The sequence below is a fragment of the Salmo trutta genome, chromosome 24 (assembly GCF_901001165.1).
Source record: "Salmo trutta chromosome 24, fSalTru1.1, whole genome shotgun sequence".
Taxonomy (NCBI): Eukaryota; Metazoa; Chordata; class Actinopteri; order Salmoniformes; family Salmonidae; genus Salmo; species Salmo trutta.
In genome coordinates this window covers 11,883,070-11,910,285 of record NC_042980.1, presented here as the reverse complement: position 1 = coordinate 11,910,285, position 27,216 = coordinate 11,883,070, and positions in this window count along the sequence as shown.

Here is a 27,216-nt window from a genome sequence, read left to right as displayed (position 1 = left end):
TAGTTTGCTTTTAGGCACAGGTTGTGTGTGCATAAAAGTGATCACATTTTGCTTCAAGACACATTCAACGGGACAGTGAGGTGGTCTGATCTTTTATATAGGGGAGAGTGGGGTAAGTTGAGCTGAAGGGGGTAAGTGAAAAGGGGGTAGGTTGAGACCCCCTTGTTTCTAGGGAACCAAACACAAAATAAATCCTTTGACCAAATAGTTAGGGGGAGGTCGTCACTTCATGGAGTCTGTGAAGTAAGAAGCCGCATGGAAAAAGTGGTAAGTCAACTCAAATAGTAAGTCAAATTAATTAATTAATTAATTTACAGAGTTCCTCTGTCCAGTGTATGTGTTATTTTGCCCATCTTAATCTATTCTTTTTATTGGCCAGTCTGAGATATGGCTTTTTCATTGCAACTGCCTAGAAGGCCAGCATCCCGGAGTCGCCTCTTCACTGTTGACAATGAGACTGGTGTTTTGCGGGTACTATTTAATGAAGCTGCCAGTTGAGGACCTGTGAGGCGTCTGTTTCTCAAACTAGACACTCTAATGTACTTGTCCTCTTGCTCAGTTTTGCACCGGGGCCTCCCACTCTTCTTTCTATTCTGGTTAGAGCCTGTTTGCACTGTTCTGTGAAGGGAGTAGTACACAGCGTTGTACGAGATCTTACATTTCTTGGCAATTTCTCGCATAGAATAGCCATTATTTCTCAGAACAAGAATACACTGACGAGTTTCAGAAGAAAGTTATTTGTTTCTGGCCATTTTGAGCCTGTAAACGAACCCACAAATGCTGATGCTCCAGATACTCAACTAGTCTAAAGAAGGCCAGTTTTATTGCTTCTTTAATCAGAACAACAATTTCCAGCTGAGGTAACATAATTGCAAAAGGGTTTTCTAATGATCAATTAGCCTTTTAAAATGATAAACTTGGATTAGCTAACACAATGTGCCATTGGAACACAGAAGTGATGGTTGCTGATAATGGGCCTCTGTACGCTTATGTAAATATTCCAATAAAAATCTGCCGTTTCCAGCTACAATAGCCATTTACAACATTAACAATGTCTACAATGTATTTCTGATCAATTTGATGTTATTTTAATGGACAAAAAATGTGCCTTTCTTTAAAAAACAAGGACATTTCTAAGTGACCCCAAACTTTTTAACGGTAGTATATATATATATATATATATATATATATATATATATATAGAGAGAGAGAGAGATCGAGATATAGATATCTTTGTTAGAATGAATACTACAGTATATTTCCATTGACGGAGTGATGCTGAATGTAAAAAATAGCTTAACTTACCCTACTCTCCCCTACAGGTGGTATCATCTTATTGTAATAGTTTACTATGGCATCACATTTTTCTTCTGAGAGACACCTGAAACAGGACACGTGGTAGCATTTTCCACAATTAAGACCCTTTCAAGCAGAAAATATACGCTAAACTGTCCTTCTCACAAGGAGAAGAGCTCCAAACATACATAAGCCGTTCTAAATCCACTTAAATAACAGACATATAACTTTTGAGGCTTGCCAGATTAAAGTCGTCACTTATATGTGCTTTAAGCGGTCAGTCTACTTAGTGGGAACTAATGCAAGTTGTTGTCTGGCACACATTGCATGTCAAGTCTTTTCATTGATACCCTCTTCATCTAAAATGGCTCCATTTTGAAATAGACACAAATACCGTATCTTAGGCATTTCCTGCTTTGAGCAGCAGAGGGCATGATAGGCCTTGTTAATGTGACTTAGTTGTAGCTCCAGCTCAACCAGGATGTTCTCCAGTAATGAGGGAGAATGGATGACATCAACATTAACCCATTAATAAAATATGGTTCCAGATGTGGAATTAGAGCAAAATGGTTTTTCCTCCCCATTTCCACCTAAAATGCCCACAACATACATGTGTATGTAGATACTGGTTTTCTTGTAGAAGTGATTGTCTGTGAATAAACAAATTGGTCAGTCTACTTACAGTGGGATGTGTTAAAATACAGAACAGCAAGTTCACTTGACATTAACCATGAGATGTATAGGTAATCAGTGATTTATTGATTATTAAAAATATACAGAATGCTTCCTTGTGTATATACTGAACGTAGGCCTGCCTATCCATTACAATATACTGTCATTTCAGACCCTGGAAGAGAGTGACTCTCCTTTTGGGTTGATCTGTGACCCACTAGCACCTCTCCCATTAAGAGGGGAATAAGGCAACCTCAGAGTGACACACAACGAAACTGTACTGCCATACACATGTGAAACAGACAGAGAATAGATGAGGGGAGGATGTGGTTCTGTAATATAGGAGATACACGGTAATGAATAGGTTGTACACAATTAGCATAGCATGAGCATGAATCCAATCCGATAGCACAGCAAGAGCGCTGGTAAGGGCAGTATAAATATAAAGGACTGTGTAGATCAAGGCTAGATACACAAACAATTATCAGTAACTACTTCCAACAGTAAATAGTAAACACACAACTATCTTCTGTAAATCCAATCAGAGGAGTGAAGAGACACTGGTCTGCACTGTCAGAGGAGCTGTCAGGTGTCCTGGCTCCTAACAACAGTGCCCCTTAGCAACCAATCAGGGCTCAGGTCACACAGGTCAGAGAGTTTGAAAGGCTGTTTTATAAGGTACCCCTAGACTCTCAGGTTCCGGGTTGTGGAGTGTGCAGCTTGAAAGGATTGTGAGATGCGGATAACAGTCACTTGCAGGGATTCATAATGGACCCCATGACCATTTGATGGAGGTGTCTTCTAGAAAGTCCTTTGATCTCTCTTGTTTTTGAAGCATCCTCCCTCCCAAAACAGGTGGCTTTGCATCAGTTACTTCCAGTTAATCCTCCAGCATGTAACGGCCCTGCATTTTCATCTGGGGAAAGACTTATGGTATTAACAGGCTTACATCCTGCATGCACTTTATCATCGATCACAATGTTCATTTTTACAGTTTACAGGCTCCACCAGCCTCTCACCAGCCTCCCTTGTGGCACAGAAAGTACACCGTAAAAAAAATCCTGTTGTTTTTACGGTAACTTACTGGCAGCCAGTTACATGTGAGTTACTATAAAAAAGATACAGTATGTTACCGTACATTCCAAATAAACTTTGTTATAACAATACATTTAACCAAAGTTTCTTTGGGATTTTCGGTAACATACTGTACCTTTTTTTTATACAGTAACTTACAGATAACTGGCTGCCTGTAAGTTACAGTAAAAACAACAGGATTTTTAAAAATGTAACTAACTAAACACGCTGAGTGGAAAAGTAAATCCACAAGACAGATCAGAGTGATCTTAATTGCTCAATAGTGTAAGTAAATGAAAAGGTCAGACTCGCCCACACCAAAGCACCAAGGACTGTTGTACTGGGAGGAGCAGAAGAAAGATAATTATACAGGAAGTCACCATAAGCGTTGAAATTGCGAGCGATGGGAGGACAAATTGTCCCCACACTGCCCTTTTTAGGGGACTTTAACCTCCCTTCCATACAGACTTGGAGATGCACACACACACACACACACTCACACACATTTGGCAGCCATAGAAACCAAAGCAATTACTGTTTTTTTTATCGCTTTGGTGCAATTTTCACAAGTATGTGGTACATTTTCACAACTCTTAATACAAAACTCAAAACAGATCATCAAAAAGGCAGAAATACATGTTTTACATTGCAGTACATGTTCATACTGTATAAATTAATGGCCGTTCACAATGCAATGCTCTCATTACTTTTGATATGATTGTCTTTTCTTTTGTTAAAATACATTTTACTATTAGTTCATCCGACTGCTCTTAATTGATGATCACTTAAATGTTTGGTAAACATAAATGTATATATTTTACAGGTAAACTGGTTTGTCTACTACAAATTTGGAGAACTAGAAACATAAACAGTATAATATACACTTGAATGTACCACTGTGATTACTACTTTGATTTTACTTCACAGTAAGTTTTTCAAAAATCTGTTACTAACAAGATCAGAGATATACTGTATGTAACCAATCGAAACAAATCAAAGTGTATTGGTCGCGTACACGGATTAACAAATGTTACAGGAGGTACAGCGAAAGTCTTGGGTTTCTAGCTCCTACAGTGCAATAACACAACATCAATACAATGCCAGTACGGAAATAATCCAGAAAGAAATGCATTCCCTATGCAGTAAACATGTTGCATTGGCCAATACAGTACTGTAATACTGTAATATATGCCATTTACATAGCAGACACTTTTATCCAGTGACAGGAGTCCACACACTTTGATATGTGTACCCAGTGGGAATCGAACCCACAACTTTGTTGGTGCTAGTCCAATGATATTAGAAACTGAGCTGTGTACAGGACTACTACAATACATAATTACAATATAATACTGTAAAATACAATACACGATTACAATACAGATGGAAGGTGTATGATTGTCATCCCCATGAGAGTACCACCCTCCTTCAGGCCATGGATGAGGCAGGCAATGAGTTCAATCCAGACCTACAGTAGCAGTCAAAAGTTTGGACACACCTACTAATTTTTCTTTATTTTTACTATTTTCCACATTGTACAATAATAGTGAAGACATCAAAACTATGAAATAACACATATGGAATTACGTAGGAACCAAAAAAGTGTGAAACAAATCAAAATATATTTTAGATTTAAGATTCTTCAAAGTAGCCACCCTTTGCCTTTATGACAGCTTTGCACACTCTTGGCATTCTCTCAATCAGCTTCACCTGTGTCACGTCCTGACCAGTATAAGGGGTTATTTGTTATTGTAGTTTGGTCAGGACGTGGCAGGGGTGTGTTTGTTTTGTGTTGTCGGAGTTTTTGGGTAGTGTCCTATGTTTTGTATTTCTATGTTCTATTTTCTTTTTTTTCTATTTCTATGTCTAGTTTATTGTTTTGACCTTCAATTGGAGGCAGCTGTTCCTCGTTGCCTCTAATTGAAGGTCCTATTTAGTAGGGGTGTTTTTCTATGGGTTTTTGTGGGTAGTTGTTCCTTGTTTAGCTGTGTCCCTGACAGGACTGGTTTTCGTCGTTCTTTTTTGTTCGTGTGTTTTGTTTCTTCAATAAAAGAGAAAATGAGCATACACATTCCCGCTGCATTTTGGTCCAATCCTTACGACGGCCGTGACAACCTGGAATGCTTTTCCAACAGTTTCAAAGGAGTTTTGGGCTGCTTTTCCTTCACTCTGCGGTCCATCTCATCCCAAACCATCTCAATTGGGTTGAAGTCGGGTGATTGTGGAGGCCAGGTCATTTGATGCAGCACTCAGTCACTCTCCTTCTTGGTCAAATAGCCCTTGCACAGCTTGGAGGTGTGTTGGGTCATTGTCCTGTTGGAAAAACAAATGATAGTCCCACTAAGCGCAAACTAGATGGGATGGCGTATCGCTGCAGAATGCTGTGGTAGCCATGCTGGTTTAGTGTGCCTTGAATTCTAAATAAATCACTGACAGTGTCACCAGCAAACTCTGAACAGTTGATGTTGAGATGTGTCTATTACTTGAATTCTGAAGCATTTATTTGGGCTGAAATGTCTAATGCTGGTAACTCTAATGAACGTATCCTCTGCAGCAGAGGTAACTCTGGGTATCACAGCTCAGGCTAAGACCTAGATGCAGACACAGGAGGCGGATAGTACGAGTCTCAGTGTTTATTATAGTACTAGGGGCTGGCAAAAAGGTAAGTCAAGGCAGGCAAAGAGTCGTAATCCAAATCAGAGTCAGGCAGGCAGAATCAGGGTCAGGACAGGCAGAAAGGTCAGAACTGGGAAGACAAGGAAAAACAAAAACTAGAGCACAGGAAACACGGGCACACGCTGGTAGGACTTGACGGGACAAGACGAACTGGTAACAGACAAACAAGAAAACACAGGTATAAATACACAGGGGATAATGGGGGAAGATGGGAGACACCTGGTGGGGGGTGGAGACAAGCACAAAGACAGGTGAAACAGATCAGGGTGTGACACTGGGTCTTCCTTTACTGTAGCGGTCATCATGAGAGACAGTTTCATCATAGCGCTTGATTGTTTTTTTGTGACTGCACTTGAAGAAACTTTCAAAGTTCTTGAAATTTTCCAGATTGACTGACCTTCATGTCTTAAAGTAATGATGGACTGTCGTTTCTCTTTGCTTATCTGAGCTGTTCTTGCCATAATATGGACTTATAGGTCTATCTTCTATATACCACCCCTACCTTGTCTCAACACAACTGATTGGCTCAAACGCATTAAGAAGGAAAGCAATTCCACAAATTAACTTTTAACAAGGCACACCTGTTAATTGAAATTCATTCCAGGTGACTACCTCATGAAGCTGGTTGAGAGAATGCCAAGAGTGTGCAAAGCTGTCATCAAGGCAAACTTGTGACTGGTACTGTATGTCAGCCTTGGATTTGCCATGCCAAATGGTTTCCCCAGATGCATGAACAATTAAGATATTTACTGCAATTTTGATGAGAACCTATGGCTAAATGCTCAAGGCTTGATGCAAGCTAGTGCCTGCTAAACATTATGTTTCTTTCATTTCTTTCATTTGATTACATTGTGAAAGATGTCTTCAATGATCACACCTTTGACCACACATGGGATAGCAATTATGGAAATTTGATGTTCAGTCAATTTTATTGGGTAATGCAAGTGTATTGCCTAATGTGAAAACAGTGCAATGTACTGTAATGTACAGTACTGTAACATACTACATCCAAAGGGGAATTTTGAAACATGTATCTTAGATTTTTTTGCTTTTGAATTAACTAGTTAAAATAACTCAATTGAAAATATATCATGTAGTGTTTTGGTGATTAAATCAATGTACTGATATTTCACAGTAAACGTATATTCTGGATTAATGGTTGTGTGGTGAAAGATGTCTACAAACACAATGAATTCACAATGAACGGTTTTGAATTCAAGACTGGCTGCGTTACAAGTCTTACCAGTTTAGAGTTTTGTACTAAGAGTTTTGAAAATTCACCACATACTTGTGAAAATAGTACCAAAGCGATAAAACAAACTGTATTGTGCATAAACTCCTGTGTTCCCCCTAAACACTGTCATCACTCTCCTCTGAGGATTCAAAAATCCGGTTACAGTGGATCAGCTCGACAGAGCCCTCTCACTCGCAGAGGGGGTTGATGTGGGGGTTTTATGACACCTCACGTCGATCGTAAATTGTAATGCAGCAGACCGACTTCTTTCTGGTCTCTAGTTTGGGAGAATGGAATGTCTTTGTGTTACAGAAGAGTGGCCACCCAAAACTTCAAAATCAAACAATGAACACTGGGACAATATCTTTCAACATCCGAATGTTGGGAATGACGAGAGATGGATTGTGAAAAATGTATGTCTATTTTATGATGTCATTAAAATTGTTATGAAGACGTTATAACGAAAACATTGTAACTTGAAGAGCTTTTACACTGTGCACATCTGGTTTACATACTTTACGTTGTGTAGAAAAAAAAATGTTTTTGTGACAATAAGATTGTGACTTTAGTCTTCTAATGAGATAATGGATTGTTATGTCTGTTGCACACTAACTAAGCCACGCCCCTAGTGAGGTCAGAAGAGCGTGTCAGTGTGATGGAACTGCCTTTGCGACCAGAGTGCTTAAAAGGACTCGCTAAGAATGAACATATCGTACCAGACAGCGTGGAGTGGTAGCTACACGGCTGAAAATAGTGAGACCAAGTAGATGGACGGTGTAAGCTGGATGTCACGAATGGTTAAAACTACAAGACCAAAATGATGTGAGGATGTGGTCCACACGTTGAAATGGTTTAAAGTTCTGAAACTCTCAACACAAGTGAAGAAGGTAAAGACTAGACCAGAACATTCACAGTCTGCAGCTGTGCATGTGAAGTAGTCTAGGACATTTGACCAAAGGGGGAAGAACAGATCCCTCTGACCACCGTGTGGTACACCTGAAGGTTCTAGTCTAATGAATACTCCAAGACCAGAGAAGCTCTACTACAAAGGACATTGTGACCTCTTACATCCCTCAATAACTTCACCAGAGGACCCATCGAGTTCAACAGAGAGACGACAGACATCTACACATAAATATATACATTGCATTTCTTATCCGAATGAGCGTTCATTCATGTACCAAGTATTCATATTCCCGTGAGCGTAGCTTCCAAATGTATGTACGTTAAGTTGACTCGCTTTGTCTCCCCTTCTCCTTAGCTACACCTCCCTTTCCATTGTGTAACCAAACAGTCATACTTTTGTTAGTCCACTAGGGACCTGTTTTCATTGCATTATGTTAGTAATCAATAACCTATACTGTTTGCGTGTTTATGTATTTCTCTGTGATTATTTAGTTAGTTTGTAAATAAATAATTAAGCCAATTTGTGTATTGCTGATTCATCAATTAGGTTAGGGTTCTTGCAGATATCCAATAATTATGCGACGTTCAGAATGAGACTGATATGAGGTAATAATAATTAATAAGTGACTGTTATCGAGATATATATATCTATATATCTTTAGAGTTTAAGTTGGGAGATAGTAACTCGTTAAACAACTTTTCCCGTGGTGCCCCAAATTCCTAATGAATTAATTGTTGCATGATTAATTTAATCTAATAACAATTAAACATAGTAGGTAATTATTCGATGAATAATAGTCATTACATTAATGATAGTCAAGTCACGACAACGCATATCCAAAATTATATCACTGCTTGTGGCTAACCCACACATGGGGTTAGCCACAGGGTTCAATTCTCGGGCCAACTCTTTTCTCTGTATATATCAATGATGTCGCTCTTGCTGCGGGTGATTATACGCAGATGACACTATTCTGTATACATCTGGCCCTTCTTTGGACACTGTGTTAACAAACCTCCAAATGAGTTTCAACGCCACTCCTTCCGTGGCCTCCAACTGCTCTTAAATGCTAGTAAAACAAAATGCATGCTCTTCAATCGATCACTGCCCACACCCGACTAGCATCACTACTCTGGACAATTCTGACTTAGGTATTTATACACTGCTCAAAAAAATAAAGGGAACACTTAAACAACACAATGTAACTCCAAGTCAATCACACTTCTGTGAAATCAAACTGTCCACTTAGGAAGCAACACTGATTGACAATACATTTCACATGCTGTTGTGCAAATGGAATAGACAACAGGTGGAAATAATAGGCAATTAGCAAGACACCCCCAATAAAGGAGTGGTTCTGCAGGTGGGGACAACAGACCACTTCTCAGTTCCTATGCTTCCTGGCTGATGTTTTGGTCACTTTTGAATGCTGGCGGTGCTTTCACTCTAGTGGTAGCATGAGACGGAGTCTACAACCCACACAAGTGGCTCAGGTAGTGCAGCTCATCCAGGATGGCACATCAATGCGAGCTGTGGCAAGAAGGTTTGCTGTGTCTGTCAGCGTAGTGTCCAGAGCATGGAGGCGCTACCAGGAGACAGGCCAGTACATCAGGAGACGTGGAGGAGGCCGTAGGAGGGCAACAACCCAGCAGCAGGACCGCTACCTCCACCTTTGTGCAAGGAGGAGCAGGAGGAACACTGCCAGAGCCCTGCAAAATGACCTCCAGCAGGCCACAAATGTGCATCTGTCTGCTCAAACGGTCAGAAACAGACTCCATGAGGGTGGTATGAGGGCCCGACGTCCACAGGTGGGGGTTGTGCTTACAGCCCAACACCGTGCAGGCCGTTTGGCATTTGCCAGAGAACACCAAGATTGGCAAATTCGCCACTGGCGCCCTGTGCTCTTCACAGATGAAAGCAGGTTCACACTGAGCACATGTGACAGACGTGACAGAGTCTGGAGACGCCGTGGAGAATGTTCTGCTCCCTGCAACATCCTCCAGCATGACCGGTTTGGCGGTGGGTCAGTCATGGTGTGGGGTGGCATTTCTTTGGGGGGCCACACAGCCCTCCATGTGCTCGCCAGAGGTAGCCTGACTGCCATTAGGTACCGAGATGAGATCCTCAGACCCCTTGTGAGACCATATGCTGGTGCAGTTGGCCCTGGGTTCCTCCTAATGCAAGACAATGCTAGACCTCATGTGGCTGGAGTGTGTCAGCAGTTCCTGCAAGAGGAAGGCATTGATGCTATGGACTGGCCAGCCCGTTCCCCAGACCTGAATCCAATTGAGCACATCTGGGACATCATGTCTTGCTCCATCCACCAATGCCACGTTGCACCAGACTGTCCAGGAGTTGGCGGATGCTTTAGTCCAGGTCTGGGAGGAGATCCCTCAGGAGACCATCCGCCACCTCATCAGGAGCATACCCAGGCGTTGTAGGGAGGTCATACAGGCACGTGGAGGCCACACGCACTACTGAGCCTCATTTTGCCTTGTTTTAAGGACATTACATCAAAGTTGGATCAGCCTGTAGTGTGGTTTTCCACTTTAATTTTGAGTGTGACTCCAAATCCAGACCTCTATGGGTTGATAAATCGGATTTCCATTGATTATTTTTGTGTGATTTTGTTGTCAGCACATTCAACTATGTAAAGAAAAAAGTATTTAATAAGATTATTTCATTCATTCAGATCTAGGATGTGTTATTTTAGTGTTCCCTTTATTTTTTTGAGCAGTGTAGTTGTCCACATATTCTAGGTGTCTGGCTAGACTTTAAAACCCTTCCAGACTCACATTAAGCATCTCCAATCCAAAGTTAAATCTAGAATCGGCTTCCTATTTCGCAATAAAGCCTCCTTTACTCATGCTGCCAAACTTACCCTCGTAAAACTGACTATCCTACCGATCCTTGACTTCGGCGATGTCATTTACAAATTAGCCTCCAACACTCTACTCAGCAAATTGGATGCAGTCTATCACAGTGCCATCCATTTTGTCACCAAAGCCCCATATACTACCCACCACTGCGACCTGTATGCTCTCGTTGGCTGGTCCTCGCAACATATTTGTCGCCAAACCCATTGGCTCCAGGTCATCTATAAGTCTTTGCTAGGTAAAGCTCCGTCTTATCTCAGCTCACTGGTCACCATAGCAACACACACCCGTAGCACGCGCTCCAGCAGGTATATTTCACTGGTCACCCCCAAAGCCAACACCTCCTTTGGCCGCCTTTCCTTCCAGTTCTGTGCTGCCAATGACTGGAACGAATTGCAAAAATCACTGAAGTTGGAGACTTATATCTCCCTCAATAACTTTAAGCGTCAGCTGTCAGAGCAGCTTACCGATCGCTGCAGCTGTACACAGCCCATCTGTAAATAGCCCATCCAACCAACTACGTACCTCGTACCCATATTTGTTTTTCTGCTCTTTTGCACACCAGTATTTCTACTTGCACATCCTCATCTACACATATATCACTCCAGTGTAAATTGCTAGATTGTAATTACTTCGCCACTATTGGCCTATTTATTGTCTTACCTCCTTACTTCATTTGCACACACTGTATACAGATTTTTCTAATGTGTTATTGACTGTACGTTTGTTTATCCCATGTGTAACTCTGTGTCGTTGTTTTTGTCACACTGCTTTGCTTTATCTTGGCCAGGTCGCAGTTGTAAATGAGAACGTGTTCTCAACTGGCCTACCTGGTTAAATACAGGTGAAATGCATTTTTTTTTTCAATAAAACATCCCACTTCAATCCCACCAGCAATGGACACCTCAAAATATTCTAATACTGTATCACCTGGAAAGCCTTGAAGGTGCAGGTGAGGTATTTACGTATGGGGTAGCAGAGAGATAGTTCTGTGTTTACAGTGGGAGTGGATGAAGGATAATTAATCATGCTACTTAGCTTGTTCTCCTCTCCGACTCCATAGGTGTTCTATTGGTAAGATTCTCAACGCCCACTTCCCAACACCCACATTCCCAAAGCAATTGATTAGGGTGACAGGTAGCCTCGAAAGCACATCACATTTCCATAATTTTTATCCCATGTGTGATAAAAGGTGTGATCATTGAAGATAATGTATTGTTCAGATATAATTACAACAGAGGTGTACTGTAATCAAATGAAACAAATGAAATAAACATCATGTTTAGCAGGCACTAGTTTGCATCAAGCCTGTCTTGAGCATTTGGCTATACGTTCTCATTGACATCACAGTAAATGTCCTTATTGTTCATGCATCTGGGGTAAAACCTTTTGGCATGGCAAATCCAAGCCTGACAAAGATCTGGAGTGATGTCATTGCATACCTCATCTATGGCCTAAAGGAGAGTGGTACGCTCAAGGTGATGGCGATCATACACCTTCCACCTGTATTATAATCATGTATTGTATTTTACAGTATTCTATTGTACTTATGTATTGTAGTTGTCCTGTACATGGCTCAGTTCGCAAGAGCATGGCACTAGCAACACAAGAGTTGTCAGTTTGATTCCTACTGGGGTCACATACAAAAATGTATGGACTCACTGTTGTCACTTTAGATACAGTTAAAGCGTCTGCTGCTGCATATATTATGGTAATACAATACTTTATAGGCCAATGATCTTTTCAATGTCAGATAATTTTTTTTACTTACTGTAAAGTAAGATCGTAATTGTCATCATCTTAATAGTACATTACAGTATATTATACTTTATATGTTTCTACTTCACAAAATCTGTTGTAGACAACCCAGTTTAAAATCTTTAGGTTTACCAAACATTTAAGTGATCAGCAGTTAAGAGCAATAGGATTAAGTAATAGTAAATATGTATTTTAACAAATGAGAAGAGACTGCATTGTGAAAGGCAATTACTTTATATGAACGTGTATTGAAAATGTGAAACGCGTTTTCTAGATGAAACACTGATTACGTTTGGTGAAAAAGTGACTAAGATTTTGTGTGTTATACTTAGTTAATTGAAAATGTGCTTAGAGTATTGAAATAATTGCCATTTTCATGATCTGTTTTGAGTTTTGTGTTACCTGTTACATCTAGGGGGCAGTAATTTCACGGCTGGATAAAAAACGTACCCGATTTAATCTGATTATTAGTCCTGCCCAGAAACTGGAATATGCATATAATTATTAGCTTTGGAGAGAAAACACTCCAAAGTTTCTGAAACTGTTTGAATGGTGTCTGTGAGTATAACAGAACTCCTATGGCAGGCAAAAACCTGAGATGCTTCTGTTCAGGAAGTACCCTGTCTGAACATTTCTTGCCCTTCTTTATTATCTCTGTCGTTTACAAAGGATCTCTGCTCTTACGTGACACTTCTCACGTCAACAATGGAGTCTCACAGCCCGGGAAAAACAGGAATGATGTCATTCAAAGCCCTGGCTGAAGCACACGAGAGCAAATGCTGAGTGGTCAGTCAATGGACTAAGCCTTAGGCGCGTGACACGCCCCGCCCCCGGCTTTTGGTTTTTTCCTCAGTTTACAGACAGGCAGATTCCCGGTCGGAATATTATCGCTTCTCTACGAGATAAATTGCATAAATATTGGTTTTAAACAGCGGTTGACATGCTTCGAAGTACGGTAATGGAATATTTCGAAATTTTTTGTCATATTTTGCGTCATGCTCGTGGCCGAGATTTAGCGTTGGGATAGTGTCTAGAACGCACGAACAAAACGTCGCTGTTTGGATATAACGATGGATTATTTGGGACCAAACCTACATTTGTTATTGAAGTAGAAGTCCTGGCAGTGTATTCTGATGAAGAACAAGCAAGGTAAGAACATTTTTCTTATAGGAAATGTGATTTTGGTGAAGGCTACACTGGGTGGGTGTCTAAATAGCTAGCCCTGTAACGCCGGGCTATGTACTTACATTATTGCAAAATGTGCTTCATCCGAAAAGCTATTTTAAAATCGGACATATCGAGTGCATAGAGGAGTTCTGTATCTATAATTCTTAAAATAATTGTTATGCTTTTTGTGAACGTTTATCGTGAGTAATTTAGTAAAATCACCGGAAGTGTTCGGTGGGAATGCTAGTTCTGAACGTCACATGCTAATGTAAAAAGCTGGTTTTTGATATAAATATGAACTTGATTGAACAGACATGCATGTATTGTATAACACAATGTCCTAGGTGTGTCATCTGATGAAGATCATCAAAGGTTAGTGCTGCATTTAGATATGGTTTGGGTTTATGTGACATGATATGCTAGCTTGAAAAATGGCTGTGTGATTATTCCTGGCTGGGTACTCTGCTGACATAATCTAATGTTTTGCTTTCGCTGTAAAGCCTTTTTGAAATCGGACAGTTTGGTTAGATAAAGGAGAGTCTTGTCTTTAAATAGCTGTAACATAGTCATATGTTTGAAAAGTGTAAGTTTTCGGATTTAGAGGAGTTTGAATTTCGCGCCCCGCCCATCATTGGATATTGGAGCAGACGTTCCGCTAGCGGAACGTGTAGATGTAAGAAGTTAAAGTGTACCACATACGTGTGAAAACTGCATCAAAGCGATTGAAAAAAACTGTGATATGGATTCACAAAACTGTCTTAAAGGTGAGCCGTCATGATGATGCATGCAGCAACACAGAAATATGTGGAAGTTCAGATGTTCAGTGTCAGATCTCTGAATGTCAGCATTGGGTGGGGGCCCCTCTTGTGGTTGACAGGGAGGGGGAGGGGGGGGTGGGAGGGGGGTGATGCTCTAGAGAGAGGTGGGACATATAGGGGAGTGCGATATACATAGTGAAAATTAACGCTTCCACGATCTGCTGTTTATTTCTGATCGGTTTCCAAACCTATGAGGATGTCGAGTGAAAGCAGATATGCAATATGTTGACACTACAGCTCAGTAAAGACTCGGATACACGTTATCCCGAATGATAATCGGTGCTCTGCTTGGCTTGTTTACATGGAGAGCTGTCTGAGGCGCTCTGGTATTATTACATCACCACCAACAATTCAAGAATAAAGTTGTACAGTGACTTCGGAAAGTATTCAGACTCCTTGACTTTTCCATATTTTGTTACGCTACAGCCTTATTCGAAAATGGATTAAATAAAATAAAAAATATCCTCAGCAATCTACACACAATACACCATAATGACAAAGTGAAAACAGATTTTTATACATTTTTGCAAATGTATAAAAGAAAATAATAATAATAACTGATTTACATAAGTAATCAGACCCTTTGCTTTGAGACTCGAAATTGAGCTCAGGTGCATCTTGTTTCCATTGATCATATTTGAGATGTTTCTACAACTTGATTAGAGTCCACCTGTGCTAAATTCAACTGATTGGACGTGATTTGGAAAGGCACACACATGTCTATATACGGTCCCACAGTTGACATTGCATGTCCCAGCACTGAAGGTCCCCAAGAAATGGAAGAAGTTTGGATCCACCAAGACTCTTACTAGAGCTGGCTGCCCGGCCAAACTGAGCAATCGAGGGAGAAGGGCCTCAGTTAGGGAGGTGACCAAGAACCTGATGGTCACTATGACAGAGCTCTAGAGTTCCTCTGTGGAGATGGGAGAACCTTCCAAAAGAACAACCATCTCTGCAGCACTCCACCAATTAGACCTTTATGGTAGAGTGGCCAGACGGAAGCCACTGCTCAGTAAAAGGCACATGATAGCCCACTTGGAGTTTGAGACCATGAGAAACAAGATTCTCTGGTCTGATGAAACCAAGATTGAACTCTTTGGCCTGAATGCCAAGCGTCACATCTGGTGGAAACCTGGCACCGTCCCTGCGTTGAAGCATGGTGGTGGCAGCATCATGCTGTGGGGATATTTTTCAGCGACAGGGACTGGGAGACTAGTCAGGATCGAGACAAAGATGAACAGAGTAAAGTACAGAGAGATTCTTGATGAAAACCTGTTCCAGAGTGCTCATGACCCCAGACTGGGGCGAAGTTTCACCTTCCACCAGCCTTCCGACCCTAAGAACACAGACAAGACAACGCAGGACTTGCTTCAGGACACGTTTCTGAATGTCCTTGTGTGGTCCAGCCAGAGCCTGGACTTGAACCCAATCGAACATCTCTGGAGAGACCTGGAAGTAGCTGTGCAACAACACCCCATCCAACCTGACAGAGCTTGAGAGGATCTGCAGAGAATAATGGGGAAACTCCCCAAATACAGGCGTGCCAAGCTTGTAACATCATACCCAAGAAGACTCGAGGCTGTAATCGCTACCAAAGGTGCTTCAACAAAGTACTGATTAAAGGGTCTGAATACTTACAGTGGCAATAAAAAGTATGTGAACCCTTTGGAAATACCTGTATTTCTGCATAAATTGGTCATACAATTTGATCTGACCTTCATCTAGGTCACAACAATAGACAAACACAGTCTGCTTAAACTAATAACACACAAACAATTATACATTTTTGAACACACCGTGTAAACATTCACAGTGCAGGGTGGGAAAAGTATGTGAACCCTTGGATTTAATAACTGGTTGACCCTCCTTTGGCAGCAATAACCTCAACCAAATGTTTTCTGTAGTTGCGGATCAGACCTGCACAACGGTCAGGAGGGATTTTGGACCATTCCTCTTTACAAAACTGTTTCAGTTCAGCAATATTCTTGGGATGTCTGGTGTGAACTGCTCTCTTGAGGTCATGCCACAGCATCTCAATCGGGTTAAGGTCAGGACTCTGACTGGGCCACTCCAGAAGACGTATTTTCTTCTGTTGAAGCCATTCTGTTGTTGATTTACTTCTGTGTTTTCGGTCGTTGTCCTGTTCCATCACCCAACTTCTGTTCAGCTTCAATTGGCGGACAGATAGCCTAACATGCTCATGCAAAATGTCTTGGTAAACTTGGGAATTCATTTTTCTGTCGATGACAGCAAGCTGTCCAGGCCCTGAGGCAGCAAAGTAACCCCAAACCATGATGCTCCCTCCACCATACTTAACATTTGGGATGAGGTTTTGATGCTGAGCCTTTTTTTATCCACATGTGTTCCTTCCAAACCACTCAACTGTAGTTTCACAGAATATTTTGCCAGTCGCGCTGTGCAACATCCAGGTGCACTTTTGCAAACTTCAGATGTACAGCCATGTTTTTTTTGGATAGCAGTCGCTTCTTCCGTGGTGTCCTCCCATGAACACCATTCTTGTTTAGTGTTTTACGTATCGTAGACTCGTCAACAGAGATGTTAGTATGTTCCAGAGATTTCTGTAAGTCTTTAGCTGACACTGTAGGATTCTTCTTAACCTCACTGAGCATTCTGCGCTGTGCTCTTGCAGTCAGGACGGCCACTCTTAGGGAGAGTAGCAACAGTACCGAACTTTCTACATTCATAGACAATTTGTCTTACCCTGGACTGATGAACATCAAGGCTTTTAGAGATACCTTTGTAACCCTTTCCAGCTTTAAGCAAGTCAACAATTCTTAATCTTAGTTCTTCTGAGATCTCTTTTGTTCGAGGCATGGTACACATCAAGCAATGCTTCTTGTGAATAGCAAACTCAAATTTTGTGAGTGTTTTTTATAGGGCAAGGAAAGCTCTAACCAACATCTCCAATCTCATCTCATTGATTGGACTACAGGTTAGCTGACTCATGACTCCAATTAGCTTTTGGAGAAGTCATTAGCCTAGGGGTTCACATACTTTTTTCCAAACTACACTGTGAATGTTTAAATTATGTAATCAATATAGACAAGAAAAATACAATAATTTGTGTGTTATTAGTTTAAGTATACTACGTTTGTCTATTGTTGTGACTTAGATGAAGATCAGATGAAATTTGATGAACAATTTATGCTGAAATCCAGGTAATTCCAAAGGGTTCACATACTTTTTCTTGCCACTGTATGTTAATGTGATATTTCCGTTTTTTTATTTTAATAAATTAGCAAAAAAAATAAAAATCCTGTTTTTGCTTTGTCATTATGGGGTCTTGTGTGCAGATTTATAAGGGGATAAAAACAATTTAATCAATTTTAGAGTAAGGCTGTAACCTAACAAAATGTGGAAAAAGTCAAGGGGTCTGAATACTTTCCGAACGCACTGGATATGGGCGCTAACATGGAAGGCGTTCTAAAACCTGGCCTTACTCTCTCTATACATATATATGGCTTTGCGGGGGACATATTTTGTACCTGTCACACAGAGGAGGAACATTGTCTTATTAAATGCACCTCATTATTTGCTTAGGGTGTATGTGTGTGAGTGTATGCATTTGTCTGTGTGTGTGCTTGTGTGTGTGCATATGTGCGTATGTACATGTACGCGTGTCTCAAAGTCTTGAAATAGCATATTTTTGAAGTGATTTTCCTTCTGAACAGAGTGCACATTTGTACAAACACCTAACTATTACAGATACAGTATATGGGGTAGAGGCTAAAATATACAGGGGCAGATCATGCCTGTCACATGATATGATACATCGTTCAATAACTGCAGTAATACTGTGACTATAACGCATGTGATATGCATTTAATACATCAACAAATCCTCTGCAAACCTCATGCAAAAATCCATCTACAGCACACAGCAGTTCCCTATAGAACTGCCTCAGCTTGAACCTGTATAATTCTTTAATGGAGTGACCCATGCCTCTCACATCTGTCATCTCTCTGATTAAAATAAAATGTGAGGTGTGTCTCTGAGAAAAACACCATTTTTCACTTGAGTGGCAGTGAGGATGATACGAATTAGCATAATTGCAATGACCATGCGGCCTGAGATTATTGTGCGGTTGCTTGTCTGTCTGTTCCATTGTAGCCGCTGAGAGCCGGTGGATTGCTCATTGACTCACCCAGCAGTTGCGTCTCCTAGCAACGCCTCTTGAATGTACTGTATGTCTACATCTCGTGGGCGCCTTTAATAATCTGAGCAGCTATTTACATGTAAGCTTTGTTAAAAGATTTATGATGCATCTACAACTGTGCATTTCCCGAATGCTGTTCTTTCACTGTACCCATACATCGCACAGATACAAAGGGTATGGTGGAAACTAGCCCATGCCTCCACTAATCCAATGCTTTTAGATGTGTGGGTAGTAGTGAACTCGTGTACAAAAAGGATATATTATTGAGACGCACCCCAAGACTGGACGAGCATTAGGGAAAACAACGATCTCTCAATTTCAGTTTGAACAGTGTGAAGACAATTGTCTGACCCTGTGTGATAATGTAAGGTTGATGAATGACTTTGATCTTGGTGTTTCATTAGTGGTGCCATGCTCCAGGAGGACAGGTTTAATAAATGGAGATAATTGCACTGATGTCCTTCTGGAACCTGGCTGTCACCATGATTCTTTGATCCACAGCCAAAGGTGCTATGACATCACACATCCCAGGCTGGTAGCGTTGTCTTCACCTCAACCGTGTCAGAGCTACTGATAGAAAAAAAAAGAAACACATCAAATGATTCATGAAACAACCACAAATTATAGTTTGGCTCTCTCTGGTTATTCTGCTTAGGAAACAGGCGGCATTTAGTTTGCATTGGAGTCCATACTCGACAGCAGTGTGTTGGTAGCGATAAGAATTGAGAAAGGATATCTGTGTGTACTGTAGGTGATGAATTCTGCTGGTGTGACATGCATTGTTGTTGCCAGAGTCAAGGTGGGAAATTTATGGCGGATATAAAGCCACCTCATCATGTGCTTGACAGACAGTATATATTCTCCCTGACAGGGCGTCATGACTCCTGCTGTCCTGGTACATTGCCTCTGAGATTTGAATCATCAGCCGTTGTCGACTATTGTTTTTATGTGGGTTTGTATGCATTCTTCATGATGTAGGAAGGGTTTTCATTGACTTGTTTTCTGATTATATTTATATAGGACATTTGAAATTCCAGTGTTAATCAAAATCGTCAGCCTATCCGGGCCTGCACTGAGATTGACTGATAAGAATTCCCAAGTGTTTCCCTAGGCATCAAAATCCCATACAGTATCTGACTCAAACAAATACAAACATTGATATGAGCTGCTTCCAAACCCACAGCACGCAGGCTGCTTGGGATGCCAAACATATTTTCCAACAACATCCTGCTTTTAGCACTTAGACGCCACCATCTTTTTGTCACATATTGTTTTATCCATGCGTCATATCGAACTTCCTAATTCAGGAGCTCGCAGATGATAGCCGCTTGAGTGCAGCGTCAAACTCCTAAACGCCTAGCCCAGTGTATGCGTTTGCAATTCTGACTCTTTTCACTGCTGCCCTGTTCTTTTCCCTCGAGGTGAGAGAGATGTCTCCCATCTGGCTGACTCCAGTCTGTTTGCAACTCTCCTGTGACCTGCTGCTCTGTACAGCCTACTCCGCTGTTCTTCCAACTACCAGAAGCTCGCTCTGAATTAATTTCACCATTTTACAGGAATTGGTGGTGCTTGCTTAAATCCAACAGCTGCAAATGTTTCCCTCTTCGTGTGAATTCATGTACAACAGTAAACTACTCTGGATTTGTTATAATATGCTAAATCTGCTCTCGTCTAGAATATTACTGTAATGATCACCAATGACAGTTAAGCATTCAACATAGAATTCACAATGTATGTTACAGACAGAACATCAACAAAGGTCATTATCTGTTTTGTTTTGCCTCTGGGGTAGTACAAGGACATGATTGACTATGCAGTATGGAAATTATTCAGTTTTGCCGTTTTGGAGAGAGCCATCCCAAATGCATAATCGCTCCTTAACGTCAAACTGCCGCAGGGGGGAAATCTGACACCGAAACCACCCCACTGAGATAAGATTCTCTTAAGATCTGGGAACTATATTTAAATTTGTTGACCTTCTTCCACAGCACAGGCCATCTTTTCAGTTTCATGAAGCCTCCGAAATCTATGGTTGCGTCCCAAATTGCACCCCATTTCCTACATACAACACATAAATCCTTGTCAGAGGACACATACACATGTTTTACTATTCCATAATACATTTCCTGATTTAGTTTCCATTTTGAGTTGAAAATAATACATTTTGGAATAGTTAAATGTATCGTAATGAATATCTAACTTAAACCAGCAGTGTTCTTGAAAACGTGGATATAAGGCAGTATAATTAGCGAGTCATGATCTGGTCTGATGTGGTTATTAGCCTATTTCCAGGACAGAGCAGACTGTTCTATTTCTGGTAGCATGGCAGTTTGAAATCACAGGCATGTGATTAAAGGTAGCCGTGAAGGCCCTGGCTGTCTGGCAGGAGGAAATTAAGAAGATGTCACTCTCTCGTCTCTCTCAAAGTCAAAACCCATTTTTGATTTGGTCTCCTGGCTCATCTACAACCAAGTCAACTTCCCATTTCAAGCCACACTGTAAAAAAGCCAACTTAACCAATTGCTTAATCAGTGTTATTATGTGAGTTGAGTGGTCTTCAAAAGGACAAGAATTAGAGCGAATGTTTTAAAGTATTTACTCAACAGACTCTTCTAGAAGTGAGCTGAATTTGAAAAAGCTTGTTGAGTAAAGTACAAATTCATGTTTGCAAAAAAAAACTAAAATCCACACCCATCATTATCATATTTCCCAGCATCTTATGCTACACGAACATAAATAACTCATTTTTCTAAACTAACATTCTGAGTGCAGGTTGCAGGTGATTAATGCTGGATCATGCTGCTCCATAGGAAAGTACCGTAGGCAAGTACCATGGTCTGCTGCTGGTTGCCTTACAGTTGTACAGTTGTACGCTGAATCAACACCAACACTATTTTGTTAAGCAAAATCACAATCCTATTGCAGCTGGTTGCCTTACAATTGTAAGTTGACTTTTTTTTTACAGTGCATCAGACCCAAGTGAAATATGTATTCAAATATGTTCTGATGAGAGTGGCAATCAGACGATAAATTAAAAAGATTGGTTTGGCTCAGTTTGCTGGATGTGTTTGAAAATCAACACTCAGAGGGGGACCACTGAAATGAAGTGTGGCAATTATAGACAGACTATGACTGAATCCGAAATGGCACCCTATTCCTAGCCCATAGGACTCTGATTAAAAGTACTGCATTCAGAAAATATCTACACCCCTTGACTTTTTCCACATTTTGTTGTGTTACAATGTGGGATTAAAACAGACTTAATTGTCCTTTTTTTATTTTTTATATAAAACACAATATATATACACTGCTCAAAAAAATAAAGGGAACACTTAAACAACACAATGTAACTCCAAGTCAATCACACTTCTGTGAAATCAAACTGTCCACTGTCCACAAGCAACACTGATTGACAATACATTTCAGATGCTGTTGTGCAAATGGAATGGACAACAGGTGGAAATTATAGGCAATTAGCAAAACACCCCCAATAAAGGAGTGGTTCTGCAGGTGGGGACCACAGACCACTTCTCAGTTCCTATGCTTCCTGGCTGATGTTTTGGTCACTTTTGAATGCTGGCGATGCTTTCACTCTAGTGGTAGCATGAGACGGAGTCTACAACCCACACAAGTGGCTCAGGTAGTGCAGCTCATCCAGGATGGCACATCAATGCGAGCTGTGGCAAGAAGGTTTGCTGTGTCTGTCAACGTAGTGTCCAAAGCATGGAGGCGCTACCAGGAGACAGGCCAGTACATCAGGAGACGTGGAAGAGGAGCAGGTGAAGCACTGCCAGAGCCCTGCAAAATGACCTCCAGCAGGCCACAAATGTGCATGTGTCTGCTCAAACGGTCAGAAACAGACTCCATGAGGGTGGTATGAGGGCCCGACGTCCACAGGTGGGGGTTGTGCTTACAGCCCAACACCGTGCAGGACGTTTGGCATTTGCCAGAGAACACCAAGATTGGCAAATTCGCCACTGGCGCCCTGTGCTCTTCACAGATGAAAGCAGGTTCACACTGAGCACGTGACAGAAGTGACAGAGTCTGGAGACGCCGTGGAGAACGTTCTGCTGCCTGCAACATCCTCCAGCATGACCGGTTTGGCGGTGGGTCAGTCATGGTGTAGGGTGGCATTTCTTTGGGGGGCCGCACAGCCCTCCATGTGCTCGCCAGAGGTAGCCTGACTGCCATTAGGTACCGAGATGAGATCCTCAGACCCCTTGTGAGACCATATGCTGGTGCGGTTGGCCCTGGGTTCCTGTGGCTGGAGTGTGTCAGCAGTTCCTGCAAGAGGAAGGCATTGATGCTATGGACTGGCCAGCCCGTTCCCCAGACCTGAATCCAATTGAGCACATCAGGGACATCAAGTCTCGCTCCATCCACCAACGCCACGTTGCACCACAGACTGTCCAGGAGTTGGCGGATGCTTTAGTCCAGGTCTGGGAGGAGATCCCTCAGGAGACCATCCGCCACCTCATCAGGAGCATGCCCAGGCGTTGTAGGGAGGTCATACAGGCACGTTGGATCAGCCTGTAGTGTGGTTTTCCACTTTAATTTTGAGTGTGACTCCATATCCAGACCTCCATGGGTTGATAAATTGGATTTCCATTGATTATTTTTGTGTGATTTTGTTGTCAGCACATTCAACTATGTAAAGAAAAAAGTATTTAATAAGATTATTTCTTTCATTCAGATCTAGGATGTGTTGTTTAAGTGTTTCCTTTATTTTTTTGAGCAGTATATTTTTTCACTAATTGGTCTTTTGATCAATCAGATCAGCTGTGAAAAATACCTGATGTGAAAATATCTGATGTAATCGGTAAAAAGACTAATTAGTGGAAAAAGATCAGAATTGGGCTGCCTGTGTAAATGTCCTAAGAGCTTATCACACCTGGATTGAACAATAATTGCCAGTGTTTTTTTTTTTTTTAAATCTTCATGTTCTGTCAAGTTGGTTGATGATCCTTTCTAGATAGCCATTTTGAAGTCTTGCCATCGATTTTCAAGCCGATTTAAGTCAAAACTGTAACTAGGCCACTCAGAGACATTCAATGTTGTCTTGGTATTCAACTCCAGTGTATATTTGGCCTTGTGTTTTAGGTTATTGCCCTGCTGAAAGTTGAATTTGTCTTCCAGTGTCTGTTTAAGCAGACTTAAACAGGTTTTCCTCTAGGATTTTGCTGTGTTTTTACCTTTAATCTTATCCTAAAAAACTCCCTAGTCTGATGACAAGAATACCCATAACATGATGCAGCCACAACCATGCTTGAAACTATGATGTGATATGTCATGTTGGATTTGTCCCAAACATAATGCTTTGTATTCAGGAAAAATATTTAATTTCTTTACCACATTTTTTTATCTTACTTAGTGCCTTATTTTGTACAATGTTTCGGGTAGCCTTCCACAAGCTTCCCACAATAAGTTGGGTGAATTTTGGCCCATTCCTCCTGACAGAGCTGGTGTAACTGAGTCAGGTTTCTAGGCCTCCTTGCTCGCACACACCTTTTCAGTTCTCCCTACAAATTTTCTATGGGATTGAGGTCAGGGCTTTGTGATGGCCACTCCAATACCTTGACTTTGCTGTCCTTAAGCCATTTTGTCACAACGTTGGAAGCATGCTTGGGGTCATTGTCTATTTGGAAGACCCATTTTCGACAAAGCTTTAACTTCCTGACTGATGTCTTGAGATGTTGCTTCAATATATCCACATAATTTTCCTGTCTCACTATGCCATCAATTTTGTGAAGTGCACCAGTCCCTCCTGCAGCAAAGCACCCGCACAACATGATGCTCCCACCCCCGTGCTTCACGGTTGGGATGATGTTCTTCGGCTTGCAAGCTTCCCCCTTTTTCCTCCAAACATAACGATGGTCATTATGGCCAAACAGTTTTGTTTCATCAGACCAGAGGACATTTCTCCAAAAAGTATGATCTTTGTCCCCATGTGCAGTTGCAAACCGTAGTCTGGCTTTTTTATGGCTGTTTGGAGCAGTGGCTTCTTCCTTGCTGAGCGGCATTTCAGGTCGATATGGGACTCGTTTTACTGTGGAAATAGATAATTTTGTACCTGTTTCCTCCAGCATCTTTACAAGGTCCTTTTCTGTTGTTCTGGGATTGATTTGCACTTTTCGCACCAAAGTACGTGTCAGGCGGTGGATGTAGCTGGTGCATGAAGTCAGGCGCAGGAGAGCAGAGATGAGTGAACAACGCACTTTACGTATGAAATAGCACCAAGTAACAATACCAATGTGCGAACAATAACAGTTGTGCGAACAATAACAATACCAATGTGCGAACAAAAACAGCACCCGGAATAAACCAGCCAGAAACGTACCGACCTGAACAAAAAAACAATCACACCCAAAGACATGGAGGAAACAGAGGGTTAAATACATGACCAGTAATTGGGAAATGAAAACCAGGTGTGTGGGAAACAAAGACAAAACCAATGGAAAATGAAAAGTGGATCGGCGATGGCTATAAGACCGGCAACGTCGACCGCCGAGCGCCGCCCGAACAAGGAGCGGAACAGACTTTGGCGGAAGTCGTGACAGTACGTTCATCTCTAGGAGACAGAACGCGTCTCCTTCCTGAGCGGTATGATGGCTGCGTGGTCCCATGATGTTTATACTTGCATACTATTGTTTGTACAGATGAATGTGGTACCTTCAGGCGTTTGGAAATTGCTCCCAAGGATGAACCAGACTTGTGGAGGTCTACAATTCTTTATCTGAGGTCTTGGCTGATTTCTTTTGATTTTCCCATGATGTCAAGCAAAGAGGCACTCAGTTTGAAGGTAGGCCTTGAAATACATCCACAGGTACATCTACAATTGACTCAAATGATGTCAATTAGCCTATCAGAAGCTTCTAAAGCCATGACATCATGTTCTGGAATTTTCCAAACTGTTTAACTTGCGTATATCCTACCACTGGGGGCGCCACAGCGCATTTTGGAAAAAATTCGTTCCCATTTTCAACGGCCTACTAATCAAACTCAGAAGCTAGGACATGCATATACTTATTTTATATGGATAGAAAACACCCTAAAGTTTCTGAAACTGTTTGAATGGTGTCTGTGAGTATAACAGAACTCGTATGGCAGTCAAAACCCCGAGACCGATTGAACCAGGAAGTGGGATTCTGAATTGTGGACTCGACTTCACAGCCTTCCCTGTAACTCACAACGTGAAAAAATAATAATTGAGCACTTTCCAGTGCATCCACTAGATGTCCCCAGTCTTTACAAAGTGTTTTGAAGCTTCTGCTGTCGAAACTCAGTGCAGGAGACGATGTGGCAATTGTTCACAGTAGGAGGACCATCAGCATTGTGACGTCGGCGGCCGTGTCTGCCCCCACCTTTGGAAACGTTTTGAAACACAATGAAATCGTCCCACTCGAATCTGATTGGCTCTCTTGTTGAAACAGGCCCTGAAGATTAATGTTATACAACGTTTGACATGTTTGAACGAACCTAACGAAGGGAAAATAGTCATTTTTTGTTAGCCAAGTGCCGCGCACGGATCAACATTTGGTTACAGCCTTAGGACGCGCTAACAACAGCAAGCTAATGGAACATAAAGGATGGACTTTTTCGACCGAAAATACATTTGTCGTGGACCTGGGATTCCTGGAAGTGCTTTCTGATGAAGACAACTAAAGGTGAGGGATTATTGGCAATATTATACAAGATCAGATGTGATGTGCGATTGTTCCAAGATGGCGACGAGCTAGGCTTTCTAGCTCATTTTCTGAGTATCGCATCCCCTTTTATGTCAAAGTGTGATTACCCTGTAAAGTTAATTTAAAATCTGTTATGACGGGTGTTTTCAAGAGATATTCATCTATAAATCTTAGATTGACAATATAAAAAAAAAAAAAACGTTTTCGAATAGTAATTTATAAAATTGTAGCACTGTTTCCCGGGACGCATTTTATGAAAAAATAGTTAGTCAACGTCAGGTGCCGATGTAAAATGCTGTTTTTATATAGAAATATGACCTTTATTGAACAAAAGATTGCATGCTGTGTGTAACATGATGTCCTAGGTTTGTCATCTGATGAAGTTTGTAAAAGGTTAGTGCTGCATTTAGCTGTTTTTTGGTTATATGTGATGCATGTGCCTGGTCGGAAAATTCATATGATGCTACTTTTACCATGTACTCCTCTAACATAATCTAATATTGTGCTTTTCCTGTAAAACCTTTTTGAAATCGGACAACGAGGGTCGATTCAAGAGAGGTGTATCTATAAAACGATATGAGACAGTCCTATATTTGAAAAAGAAAATATTGAATTTCGTTATGCTAATGTCGCTAGGAGTTTTTCACTGGAAAATGATCCCGCTAACGGGATGAGAGTCTCAAGAGGTTAAAGGCACAGTCAACTTAGTGTATGTAAACTTCTGACCCACTGGAATTGTGATACTGTGAATTATAAGTGAAATAATCTGTCTGTAAACAATTGTTGGAAAGATTACTTATGCCATGCACAAAGTAGTTGTCCTCACCAACTTGCCAAAACTATAGTTTGTTAACAAGACATTTGTGGAGTGGTTGA